Source organism: Epinephelus lanceolatus, chromosome 18 (assembly GCF_041903045.1).
Source record: "Epinephelus lanceolatus isolate andai-2023 chromosome 18, ASM4190304v1, whole genome shotgun sequence".
Taxonomy (NCBI): domain Eukaryota; kingdom Metazoa; phylum Chordata; class Actinopteri; order Perciformes; family Serranidae; genus Epinephelus; species Epinephelus lanceolatus.
In genome coordinates, this window is record NC_135751.1 from 42305479 (window position 1) to 42318752 (window position 13274).

The following is a 13274-nucleotide window of genomic DNA, read 5'->3' on the forward strand; positions in this document are numbered from 1 at the left end:
CCTGTCTTTCTCCCCCTTTCATGTTTAAGCAGGATTTACACTTGTGCATCAACTCTATACAGAGCCTTCACACGTGGCCTACGCTGTTGTGAGCATTTTTACCTGTGTGATGGTGTGTCTGTGTCACTCTGCAGTTACACCTCCAGAACACTAGTTGGGGACAGGGTTTCTGTGAAGTGCTGTGAAGTTTAGTTGAAACAAACTCACAAATACAACATGCTAACTTTATTAGCACAAGCCTATGGCATTTTACATTGTATAAATTAGCCTAGCAGCTAACAGACTTTTCCTCTACTCATATGAAGCCAGGGACAACAGCAACATGTAACAAAGGTAACGTTACAAAATTCGGCTCCATTACAGCTCACAAGGTTCACTGACAAAACAACTGTTTTATACTAAACACGTTTTCCAAACAAATACAACATGCTAACTTTATTAGCACAAGCCTATGGCACTTTACATTGTATAAATTAGCCTAGCAGCTAGCAGCTCATATTTCAGCCAGGATAAATCACACACAGTGTGTGGAGGCTTTATTGTCTTCACAATTTATTGTTTCTTATCTGTGAAATTAAAGTAAATCAAAGCTTTGTTTCCACTGAGGGAAATGGTTTCAGCTCACAGAGACAGACAGGAGGTCTGCGTCACTGTGACAATGACACAGGATCAACAGTTACAGACGATGGATGGATGAGATGACCTTTGACCTTCACCTCTGTCAACCAATCGACAGCCCCCCTGCTCCAAAGACCTCAACCAATCACTGACGTCCTTTAAAAATACCCACGAGGCACCTGTGGAGTAGTCAGACTGAGGACAGCGTCTCCATGGCAACAACATCATTACCAGAATAGCTCTCTGTTTCTCTCTATTTCTGTCTCTGTCCTTTCATTCCACCTCCCGCTCCCTCCATCTCCTCCATCTCCTCCATCTCCTTCTTTTGCTCTGTTCATGCAGAATGTTTCTCCTCTCTGTTTTCTCTTTCTCCACCCTCCTTCATTTCTACTTTCCCCCATCCATCCTCCCTCCATCTTTCCTCCTGCTTCTCCCCTCCACCCTCCCTCTGTCGCATCCTCTTACCTTCCTTCCACCCTCATTTTCCCTCGATCTCCACCTCTTCTGTTCCCTCCTCCTCATCTATCTGTTTTGCAGTCACATTGTGCAAAGAGTGAAGATATTTATAGCTTCGACTGTTTCCTTCTCTCCTCTCCCCTCCTCTCCTCTCCTCTCCCCTCCTCTCCTCTCCTCTCCTCTTGGTGTATCAGGTGTATACAGGACAACAGAGGTGTGTTCATTAGTGACATTACTGCAACAACAGATTTGACATATAGCTCCTCCTCCTCCTCGTATACAAAGCCCTACATGGGCTCAGACCGAGCTACATTGCTAACTCCATTCATCCATTTTCATCCACTTATCCGGGGCCCGGTCTCTGGGGCAGCAGGCCAAGCAAAGCTCCCCAGTGATGCTTTCCAGCTCCAGCTGGACCAGGAGGATCCTGATCAGATGTTGAACCACCTCAACATGAAGGAGCAGCGGCTCTACTCCGAGCTCCCTCCAGATGTCTGACTCCTCCCCCTATCTCTAAAGACCCTGACACGTCAAGCTGATGGTCGGCCGTCGACCAAAGTCATGCCGTCGGTGAGCGTCTGTCGCCCTAGTTTTTGCGGTGTGTCCCGCACCGTCGGCACTTCGGTGTCAGCGGCTTTTCGGCCAATTGAGCATGTTGAATCTGCAGTGGAGCTTGTCGGTGAGAGAGATCACTCTGATTGGCTGATCAGGTTTTATTTCCTCGCCCCTGTAGGTTAGGTTAGGTTCTTTAATGTCCCCAGGGGGATAATTGTTTTCACACATCATTGTTGGCTTCAGGGCAGCATACACAACATATAACAGATAACAGATAACAGACCCTCTTCCCACATATTCCCCAGATAACAAATAACAAATAACTCTCTCCCACACATACCACAGAAAACCATATAAACATAAACATGACATAGACAGTGTACAGGGGTGAAATATTAAATCTACATGTTTTTGTTTAGGGCTGCGATGGCTGAGGGGACAAAACTGTACCCTGTATCTGCGGCCAGATGGGAGAAGTATGAAAAATTGGTTCAGGGGATGGTCGGGGCTGTTTACTATTGCACATGCTAGGCGTGTGATGGCAAGTTCATTTGCTGCATTCACTCATCAGCGAATGAATCTGCCTGTAGTGAAACCGGGGCTAACCGGTGCTTCCTCCTCAGGCTCCACTTCACTCAGCTGCCCCACAGACCCGCTGAGAGAGAGTTGGGTACCCAGGGGCATGCGGAGGGGGGCCAGCCGAGGGCCGGTCACCGCGACTGCGTTGACTTTTGAGGTTCTGAGTGGTTTGGCGGGCCTCTCCCGGAGCACCGAACGGAGGGATGCATCCGATCGGGAGGAGGCCCAGACTAAAAAAAAAAAATGCCACGCGCCGCCGCAACCACTGCCACCCGGTGGCCCGGGAAGTTACGACGTACTGGCACGAGGGAGATGGACGACACGTGGCGAGCGCCTCGGGGCCAGGACCCCTCAGCAAAAAAGGGGCATAAAAAAAGTTCATACATAGCTAACGTTACCGTCGTCAGGTTGCTTGTTAGCTAGCTAGCTCGCACTATCTGGCGTCTGTCATCTGTCCTGTTCTGCGAAATTGTCGGACTTTTCACATTACGATAACACGTCAGCTAGTATAACTACGCTGCCTCGTAATGTTAGCTAGCTAGCTAGCTAGCAGAAGTCCCCTGTCGTCTGTCGTTCATCAAACGAAGCATGATGAATGCAGCAAACGCGATCAGTAGGATGAACTCAACTGGAGACTCCATTGTAGATGCCGGTTGGAAATGTAGATGGCTCGCAGCTTCCTGTTTAAAATAGTTACGTATGTGTGAACATAACCGACACGGTGACGTAGAGAGTGGTGTCTCAATTCCTAGGGAAAGATTTCTACCCCTACCCCTCGTTGCTTTATTTTGAGGGCCAAGGGGTAGTGGACAAGGGGGGGTATTGGGATTGGACCGTATAGTTTACAGTTGGAAAAAGGTAATAAATCACAACATATTTAAAATTGCTATAATATTGTATCATGACTTAAGTATTGTGATAATATTATATATTGTGCATCCTCTGGTGACTCACACCTCTACTGCCTGTTGATTCTGTTTTCATGTGCAGCTCTCAGTATCTTGTATGAAAGGTGCTTCATGAATAATGTTTATTATTATTGATGGTTAGTCAATAAATCAATGTGTTGAAGCTGCTTGTTGTGGACGACAACAAACCCATACATATTTAGGTTATGACGGAACAAAGAAAAGCCACGGATGGATTAACCTGCAGGGGCCCCGGGGCCAAAATGACCTGCTGGGTCTCTGTTAACACCTTCACTTCCCTCCACTCTCTTTTCAGTGTGTAAATGTTTTCTCTGAATTTATGAGGTAAATGTATGAAACACATAAATGCTGGAACGTTAACAATAATAATGATAATAATAATGAAATAATGACGGTCTTGAAATGAGAGGGTTCGTCTTCAGGAGAGAGATCGGGCAGCGAAGCAGCTCCGTCTCTGAGTCAGCTGATATTGTGCTTTAGTGAGACATGTTCCAGACAAAGTTATGATGTCACCAAAACTGTCACACCGTAAGTCTGGTGCTCGTGGCCCCTGTGAGGGCCTGAAGCAGTTGGTAGTATATGAAGAGGAGACTGAGGACTCTGAAAATACCCGCAGATCACTCATGTGATGTTAAACAGCTTTCTGGCTTTTTTCAAAGACTGTGCAGATATTTTATTTTATTTTTATGTTAATTCTGTAATATATACCTGTCATACACAGAATGCAGCACAAAGTGTTTTATAGTTCAGCAGCAGAGACAAACAGCAAATAAATAAAGCCAAACAACAAGTCAACACGTGTTCAAGGGGCAATGAGAAGAATCAATTCACTAACAAATCAATCAATAAATTAGGAGAAAAATAAAAACATATGAAAAATACTAAAACAGATGACTGATAATGAAAGGCTATATTAAAGATATATTTTGAGATGTTGTTTAGATGTTGTTAGCCAGCAAGTTTAATATTTTATTTAATTTATTATCATTATTGTTACGAATTATTTTCTTTTTAAATTATTAACTTTAGGAAAGGTCCAAAAATAACATAAAATAAAATCATAATTATTAATATGTTTTTTTTTTTAAACCTTTAAACATCAACAGTTAAGTTTTAAAAATATAATAACAAATTTATGGTGGAGGGAGGCTCATGGGAAAAAATTATTAAATTTAAGAAGAGTCCAAAAATAACATTATATAAATTAAAATGAAATAAAATGAAATGAAATGAAATATATTCGTTAGTGTCTGTTGATGAGTTGATTAATGAAGGTGTTAAACTGTCCTCACATGTCTCTGTATGTTGGACAGTTAATGTCCTGTGTGCACTGAGGGACTGTCCCAACATGAGACTTTAATATATAAAGGAAGACACCGTGTGTGTGTGTGTGTGTGTGTGTGTGTGTGTGTGTGTGTATGTGTGTGTGTGTGTGTGCTGCCTCCATTGGTTTCTATTGGGTCTATTTTTAGCCCCAGCAGACTGGTCACGTGGCAGGAGGAGGACGTCAATAATGTTGTTGTTGGTGGGAGAGAGGGAGGGAGACAGGACAGAGGAGGCTCACTGTAAATATGGAGGAGGTGAAACCGGAGCGGCTCCGACACGGCTTCATGTGAAATAACGCGCACAGCAGCAGCTCCACGGAGGGACACACACTCACTCACTCACACACTCACTCACACACACACACACACACTCACACACACCGGGGCTCGGCGGAAACCACAGCCGGGGAAGAAGCGATCCAGGCGGACCCGCCGACAATCACGGTACCGAGAGAGTGCGTGCGTGTGTGTGCGTGTGTGTGCGTGACGGTGGGAGAGGATCCACCGAGAGGCAGGCGGTGAAAGGTTTCCTGGAGACTGTTAGCAGAGGTGACATTTTGTGCTCCAACACAGGAGCTAACTCACACACAGTTATCATCACACAGCTAGCAGCTAGCTAACAGAAGCTAACACCTGAGGCAGCAGCTAACAGGCTAACTCACCGAGCAGGTAACACTTTGTTACCTTCATTAGCTGCAGCTCAGCAGCTACCTGGGAGCTAACGGCTAGCTGCAGCTGACAGGCAGAAGTGTAGCTGCGATTAAAGGGACAGTCCGGATGTTTTCATGTGGGGTTGTGTGAGGTGCTGTTGGTCACAGTGGGTGACAGTGGGCACACCCCCAGTTTGGAGAAGCAGGAAGGAGACTGGGCACTGAAGCTGAGTGATGTACTGCGGAGGACGGGGTCGGCAGCAAAACTATATGTCTTCACATCACAGAGAGAGTTCTGCAGGTTGGAAAATGTGAGGCGTGCAGCACTGGCTTTTTAAAAAATGTAAATGTCACGAGTAAGAAAACGCTTGCTGCGCCTTTTTATCGTTGCCAGGCAACCACGCCATCACGTGTTGAGGCAGAGGGTGCTGTCTGTAGCTCTGGTTGAGGGTGAGAGGCTGTCAGCAGATAAACAGAGATCTGTGTGGGTACATGAGACCCTAAAAAAGAGGCTGGATCATGGGGAGTACCACCAGTTGGTCCAGGAGCTTCTCCTCCATCATGGACGTTTACAGTACTGCACTTATCTGCTGTTTTCTATTGACATGGTGCTAACTGTGCTTTGTAAAGTCGTATAGCTCTGGGTATCCAGCAACCACTACCACCAGTTTCTCCTCCATTGTTTACCAACTGTTAACTTGTTGTTGTGACCACCACAGAAGCCCCGCCTCTCAAATCATCCCATTGGACAATGTAGAAAAAGCAGCAATTATGAGGGGTCCTTTTCCAAGATTAGAGATGATACACCGTCTCATGGTAGTCACTTCCTGTCAACGTTACAGATCAAAAGCACAGAGAGTTGTTGACTAGAGACAATACGCCGTCTCATGGTGGTCACTTCCTGTCAACTAGCAGGTTTTTACAACGTTGCAGAACGGATCGTTGCAGTTCATCTTGTTATGAATCTTTGGTCTGAAGTGGACTTTATTAGAGTACACTATATTTAGAATATTTTCACTTCAGTCAGACAGCCTAGTCTGATGGGGTAGCTGTTAATGATTTCAGTTCCTTGTCTATTATTTTGTAAAAACAGACTCCAGTGAGAAAAACAGTGATTTGAAATTGTTGACCACAGGAGCTGCTGCTTCTATCAGTTAGTTAGTGTTATTGTGTGACTTTGGTGAATCTAAACTAACTAACTGATGCCTGTTTCTCTGCTGCCTGCTGCGGCACTCTCTCTCAATACTGAACCACTTTCAAAAGTCTTTCTCCACGGTGCTCATGGGCATCATGTCTCCAGCTAGAAAGTACGACACTGTGTCTATATCTGCTCTTCTATCTCTTCTCATATGGGTTATGGCCTTAAAAGAGGACCCTCTTGATTGGTGTTTTGGTGCCGCCCCACAGCAGCAGAGGTGCTCGGACGTTGCAGTTGTTGGTGGACTTACTACAGTTTGGGTGGATTTTCATGCTCTCAGTGTAGTCGCTGGGACGCCACCTTCCCAGGTGATGGAAAAGGTTTGTTGTGTTTCCCGTCCTGGTTGGCACCAACCGAAGACATATTTACAGACCGTCATTGTCCGTGCGTCGTCACCTTTCAAGTAGCCAAACAACTCCCACATTACTGTAGTTGTTTGATCTTTTTTTATCCATAGTGTCTGTTTTTGAGGATAACGCGAGCTCTTCTTCAGCTTCACTTCCACTCATTTTCCCCTCATTTTGTTATGTCCATGCTACTTTCAGTTCCTCCTCACCTCAGCACAAACTTTGCGGTGACAAATGGGCGTTAACGATGACGCACATCCCCAACACTGCAGACTGACTGACAGCTGTCTGTTAACGTCTGCTGCATGACACGCTGTTTGGATCAATCTAGGTCTGTCCATATCGAGTAAAAATGACTTCTTCGACATACATTTAATATGACTCGCTTTGAGATCGTTTTATCGCCCAGCTCTATGTTACGGTCATGTAGATGATGTTTTTGTAGGGTGAACTGGAGGAACAGAGCACAGCTGATGGCAAATAATGTGTCTGTGATGTTTTTGTGCATTGGCTAGAGTTCAGCCTGACGCAGAGGGGCCCAATAAGAGAAGTCAAAAGAAATCAACATTCTTGCTAAGCAAGGTCAGATTCTCTTATAGAGGGTTTGAACATTACGTCGCTGTATGCCCAGCTGTAAAAGCATCACTTTGTGAGTCTCTGATGACGTTGACAGATCTGGCTTTAGAACAGGAGCCGGTATCTGTATGACTCATCCCTCCATCTTTCTTTGTGGTGTCTAATCTGAAAGTGTCTTTGTCTTCTTTTACCAGTCCTCCCTCACAAGATGTGAAACTTTTCAGCTCACAAAAAGTCAATTTTATTTTATGCAACATTCGCAGTCTAACCTTGGTGACGCATATTGTTGGGCGGCCAGGGATCCACAGAACGATGAAGGACTGAACATAGAGTCAGACTGGAGTTTAATAGGTCTGTACAGAATCTGTCTCAGGACTTTGATGTCTGACGTTGATCTGTTTTCAGTCGGAGTTGATTTGTCACATCTTTGGAAATGTCTCACGTCATGAATACGATCCTTTTTGCACTGGGGTCTGATCTTGGACCGTCCCAACCCCCCGCCAGATCAGCAAACTTTCTGTCAACAGAGCCGCTATTTTTTACATTTGAAGCTTTTCAAAGTGAAAAGTGCACAATTAGTACAGTTATTTGCAATCACACAAGAAAAAAGAAGACTTTACACTACACAACAACACTACACCATATCTGAAAAAATACAGCTGTAGTGCAGACAAGTTACTGAAATGCCTGTCCAAACAGGTGCATCTATAGCTGGCGTTAGGGAGCAGGCAGAGCGTTCCAAAATTTAGGTTCTATGGCAGCAAAAGCTCGATCACGTGGGTCTTAAGGTGAGGGACATATAAGATTTGCAAATGTTCACTCACAGAGTTTGATTAAATCACTGATTCTTTAACCAGTCACACATTTGACAGTTTGTGAAGCGCTGACCTCCACCTATCTGTAGATAGTATGAAAATAAGATATGGTCTCTTATAGTTCTGATATCTGTTGTAGAAGTTTTGCTGACAGCGTTCTGCCTCTCCTCACCCTCTGATGCTGTGAGTCACCTTTGTCCTCCTCTACTTAAAATTTCGATTTACTTCCTTCTTCCTTCCAGCACATCACATTACTGAACATGACGCCAATAAGATATTGTTTTCATCCTGGCAGTTTGTAGATTCAGGGTTTAAGTAGGTTGGAGGGCACACACAAACAAAAATATTTACAGGTGCTGGATCAAAAATCAAACTAAAGCAAGAACCAGACAGGACAGGACAACACACTGGATTAAAAGCTCCCAGCAGTTTTAATTGTGCAATGTTTTGATCTCACAGAGATCTTCACCAGGCACTTTGAAATCACCATCACAAATCAGAGCAAGCAATAAAAAGCCTGACAAAGATCTCTGTTAGAAACAATTAAAATTACTGGGAGCTTTTAATAGAAACATACCACGTCATTACACATCACACTTGTCCCGTACTTTGGCTGCGCCGGTCCGTCGTGGTGAAGAGGGAGCTGAGCCAGAAAGCAAAGCTTTCGATTTACTGGTCCATCTACGTCCCAACCCTCACCTATGGTCATGAGCTCTGGGTAGTGACCGAAAGAATGAGATCACAGATGCAAGCGGTGGAAATGAGTTTCCTCTGTAGGGTGTCTGGGCTCAGCCTTAGAGATAAGGTGAGGAGCTCGGACATCCGGAGGGAGCTCGGAGTAGAGCCGCTGCTCCTTCATGTTGAGGTGGTTCAACATCTGATCAGGATCCTCCTGGGCGCCTCCTGTTAGAGGTGTTCTGGGCACGTCCCACTGGTAGGAGGCCCCGGGGCAGACCCAGAACACACTGGAGGGATTACATATCTCATCTGGCCTGGGAACACCTCGGGGTCCTCCAGGAGGAGCTGGAAAGTGTTGCCGGGGAGAAGGATGTCTGGGGTGCTTTGCTTGGCCTGCTGCCCCCACGACCCGGCCCCGGAAAAGTGGATGAAAATGGATGGATGGACTGTATCTTTGGCACAAACTGGACCGTTTGTTAATTCAGAGCACTGTTGTAATACTTGTACAGTTTGGTTATTCAGAGCACCACACTCAGAGCACAGAGAGTATTCTGCGTTGACTTCTTGTGTCGTTGCCAGGGGTTGGCTAGCTAACGATGATCAGGACTGTGCTTCTTTCACTTCACAAGTACAGCTGCAGGCTACGGGTGAGCTACACTGTGTCGTCTTTGAAGTGCTGTTTTATTTGTCGTCAGACTTGACCAAGAAGGTGGAGTGGAAAGAAACAAAAGTCTGATAATGGTCGAGGAAACCCTGCTGTTTATTCTGGCATCATGTTGACTGAAATGTTGGTGACATTCTTATGGAAACAAACAGGCAATATCAAGGTCAGCGAAATGATCTAGGAAGTCGTAACGTAATGATCCTGACTGATATTTTCAGCTGTATAGACACAGCCACTTATTTGATTGTCGAGAGTGTGGACATAATAACTGTTCACGGGAAAGTGATGTAGACAGCAGGGCTGGACAATATGAAGATATTATATCGTTATCAAGACATGAGAATGTATATTGTCTTAGATTTTGGATATCGGTTTATCACGATGTGGCATTAATGGTGTTTGTTCTCTCACTTTAAAGGCTGCATTACAGTAAAGTGATGTAAATTTATCCACTTACCAGACTTTTATTTGTCTTAACTCTCGCCTTTAACAATTTAGTCGTTATCTCCAAATCATTGATGATTGTTGATCATGTTGTTGAAATATTGTTATGTTTGAGTTTGTCTCCCTTTTGAGGAGATATATATCGTGTATCGAGATATAGCCTAAGAATATTGTGATATGATTTTCTGGATGTATCGGCCAGCCCTAGTAGACTGTAACGAAATGAACAAACGGCCAATGATGTGGAAGCCTGGAGAACGTTTTTACCTTTGTGCTTCTTCTGGGTCGCCGTCTATCAACACTGTGTCCAGTCCTCTTAATACGTCCGCGGCCCCTCCCTCCAGAGGGCCTGACCCCCACATCAGTCCAGCTGCTGGTGTTCTGGTTGGACGGTAGAAAGGGATTTGCAGCTGGGTCTTTTACTGAAGCTCAGAGGTCACAGGTCACAGGTCAAAGGTCGCTCCATTAGTTACATAAGAGCTTTAAGGGCAGAGCCACTGATGTTCACCCCCAGTGTCACATTTTACATCACGCTTATTCTGCTTTATTCTGTTTCAGGTTTTATGTCAAAGTTCATTTCCTTGGAATTACTTTGACCAAAAACATGAGCACACGAGTCACCAGCTGTTCCCAGAGCCATTAACCCTTTCTGACGTGACCATGCTGTAACAACATGAGGATAAAATATCAGGCTGAGGTCGTCAGTTTAAGCACCTCAGTGTTACAGTATTCTTTAATTGTACAGTGTGTCTGTGTCGAGCACAGCAGAGGGAGACAAACTGGTACTCAGGATAAAACCAGCAAAATAACAAAGTCAAAAACACCCTATGGATCTTGTAGGGGTGGGAATCACCACAGCACCCACGATATGATATTATCATGATACAGTTGTATTGTGATTTTAGATATGTTGTGATAAAATATATTGCAATTTATTACCTTTTATCAACTGTACATTTTGTTCTCAATAAAAAAACATTGTCAAAACCTGTTTTTATCTAATAACAGAAAGTTTTCAGTCAGGACTAAAAAAGCAGTTGATTATATTGATCTAGTGGGCTGCCTAAAGTTTAATTTGTAATATTAATAATTTATATAATAAAAAAATGTGATACTTGGCACTGTGTGACGATATGAAATTTGCCACTCAAAAATATCGCAATATTATGCTGCATCGATTTTTCCACCCCTCGTACATTGTGACACTGGGTGTGGTTACATGATGGCTTCTCATTCAGAATGAAATAAATCTGAATGAAATCATTCTGAATTAAAGTCTTTCCAGGTAGTTTACATGGGAAATATTCATTCTGAATGAGGGTTTACACAGAGATCAGTTTAATCGCCTTTATTCGGGTCTGCACAAGGTTTGGGGCAGGGAAGGTTTCTGATTGGATAGGGGGCGGGACGGATGTTACGTGTTTACCAGAAGAAAACACTGTAGTCCTCGCTCTGGATAACAAGATGCTTGATGACGCCGTTCTTAGTGCCTTTTTCGGGCTTGTTTTGCTTATATTCTTGAAGCAGCAGTACGACAACAACCTTGTTCTGCTAATGCTTCGTCTGTTGAGGAGGAGAAGGGAGGTAGAAGGTCGAAGAAGGGAGATAGAAGACCGTGCTGTGGCGAATGGAAACCGGTGAGTGCAACGAGTCCGACTGCTCTATCTCAGCCCGTTGCTATGAGCGCTATATACGTCATGGCGCCAGAAGCGCAAGGAAACGAGCATGTGCAGAAAGACAGGAATGAACTTAAAGAGGAATGAGTGTATACAAGTGTGAGAAATTCTTTCATTCGGAATTAGAAACGGAATATTCCAGCTCCTTACATCGGATTGAATTTTCAATCACATTGGCCATTTTCATTCTGAATTAGGTGTTTACAAGATCACTTTTAATAGGAATGAACTTTCATTCTGAATGAAAAGGGAATTAAACTGTCCATGTAAACGCACTCAGTGTCTTTTTGTAGTCTGATGTGGAAGATTAATTTGGAATCTGAATGGACAATTCATTTTCTGTAGGTTAGCTGTAACGTAACGTAGCTCCAATATGCATTGGTTTAATTTGTATTTGTAATTTTATTTTTTATAATAGATAATTGATACTTGGTACTAGGTGTGTTGATATGATATTCCTACTCAAAAATATCGCAGTACTCTCCCAATCTTAAATGGATCCCTTACAGACCAAGGACCAATTCCATTTCTTTCCCCCCTTCTCCGTCAGGTTAAGAGCTAACCTGATGAAGAATTGGGACACCACTTCCCCTCACGTGAACGCGCAAAACCAATGGGAAGGGCCAAGACAAGGGCTAAGGGGAAGAAATGGAATTGGTCCCAGGTCTGTAAGGGATCCATTTGGGATTGGGGGACTATGCTGTATTAATTTATTCCCCAACGCCTAGTATCTTGTATCCTGTCTAACTGCGTTAGTTCCCCTCCCCCGTCATCTGTCTCATATCCGTTCAATATGTTGTTGTTGGCTTTTTTTTATGTGAAAAGGAGCAGTGTGTAAGGGTTAGTGGTAACTAGAGGTCGGGTTGCAGAAATATACCAGTTTCAGAGTATACAGACTGGATGTTGAATCTCTCCTTTAATTGAGCTGTTTATTTGAGTTATTTTCTAAGCAGCTCCACATAAGACAGTTTCTATAATACAGAGTCCTGATGTCACGTCTGTAACAAGGACAGCTGTAATGTGTGTGACAGACTCTGTGTATGTTTGTCTCCTTGAGCCTGTCAGACAAAAGACAGGGCTGACGTTATACGTGTCATGACTGAATAGGTGTGTGTGTGTGTGAGACAGAAAACCATAAAGAAACACACACTGCACAGAGATGGACTGCCGCTCAGACTCTACATCCCGTCCTCTCACTTGCTCACACTTGCTGTTTGTTTAGGGAAGAGGTGCTCAGGTGAACCGTTACCACGGCAGCCAGCTCCCTGGTTGCCAGGCAGCACTTCCTGCTCCTCTCCAGGATGGGAGGGGCCAGGTATTTTGGGAAATTTTGGTGTGAAGAGGAGGAGGAGGAGGAGGAGGAGGAGGAGGAGGATGAGGCAGCAGAGAGAGATTTATATTTCTTGATACTTTGGCAACATCGACACACATGACTCAACGTGGGAGCTCGTCCTCTTTTCAAATATAGTCTTTCTTTCTTTCTTTCTGTCTTTCTATCATTAGGCTAATAGAGTAGTTGGCCAGCAGGTTAGTCTGTCACAGCTAGTTAGCTCCATAACCTAAGCACACACTCTCTCTCTCACACACACACACACACACACACACACTCTCACTCTTACACACGCTCACCCGCAGCTTTTCATCCCATTATCTGCTGTAGGTCCTGACACTGTTACCACGGCACCCGGCCAAGTGTCTGTTGTGACACGGACTTCCTGTGACTTCTTCTGAGAGTTGGCGGAGTTGGAGAGGAGCCACATGCTG

The 13274-nt window shown here is 44.3% G+C and overlaps 1 protein-coding gene across 2 annotated transcripts in view; it reads left to right on the forward strand.

Moving 5' to 3' along the window:
- The first annotated feature begins 4661 nt into the window (after positions 1-4661).
- hdac5 (histone deacetylase 5) overlaps positions 4662-13274 on the forward strand; it is a 59565-nt gene continuing 50952 nt past the window's right edge. Inside the window, exon 1 of one of the 2 annotated variants that reach the window (XM_078161736.1) lies at positions 4662-4906. The gene's annotated coding sequence lies outside the window, so the exon portion shown is untranslated. The remainder of the gene's footprint in view (positions 4907-13274) is intronic. The other variant, XM_033644516.2, reaches the window with a different exon arrangement.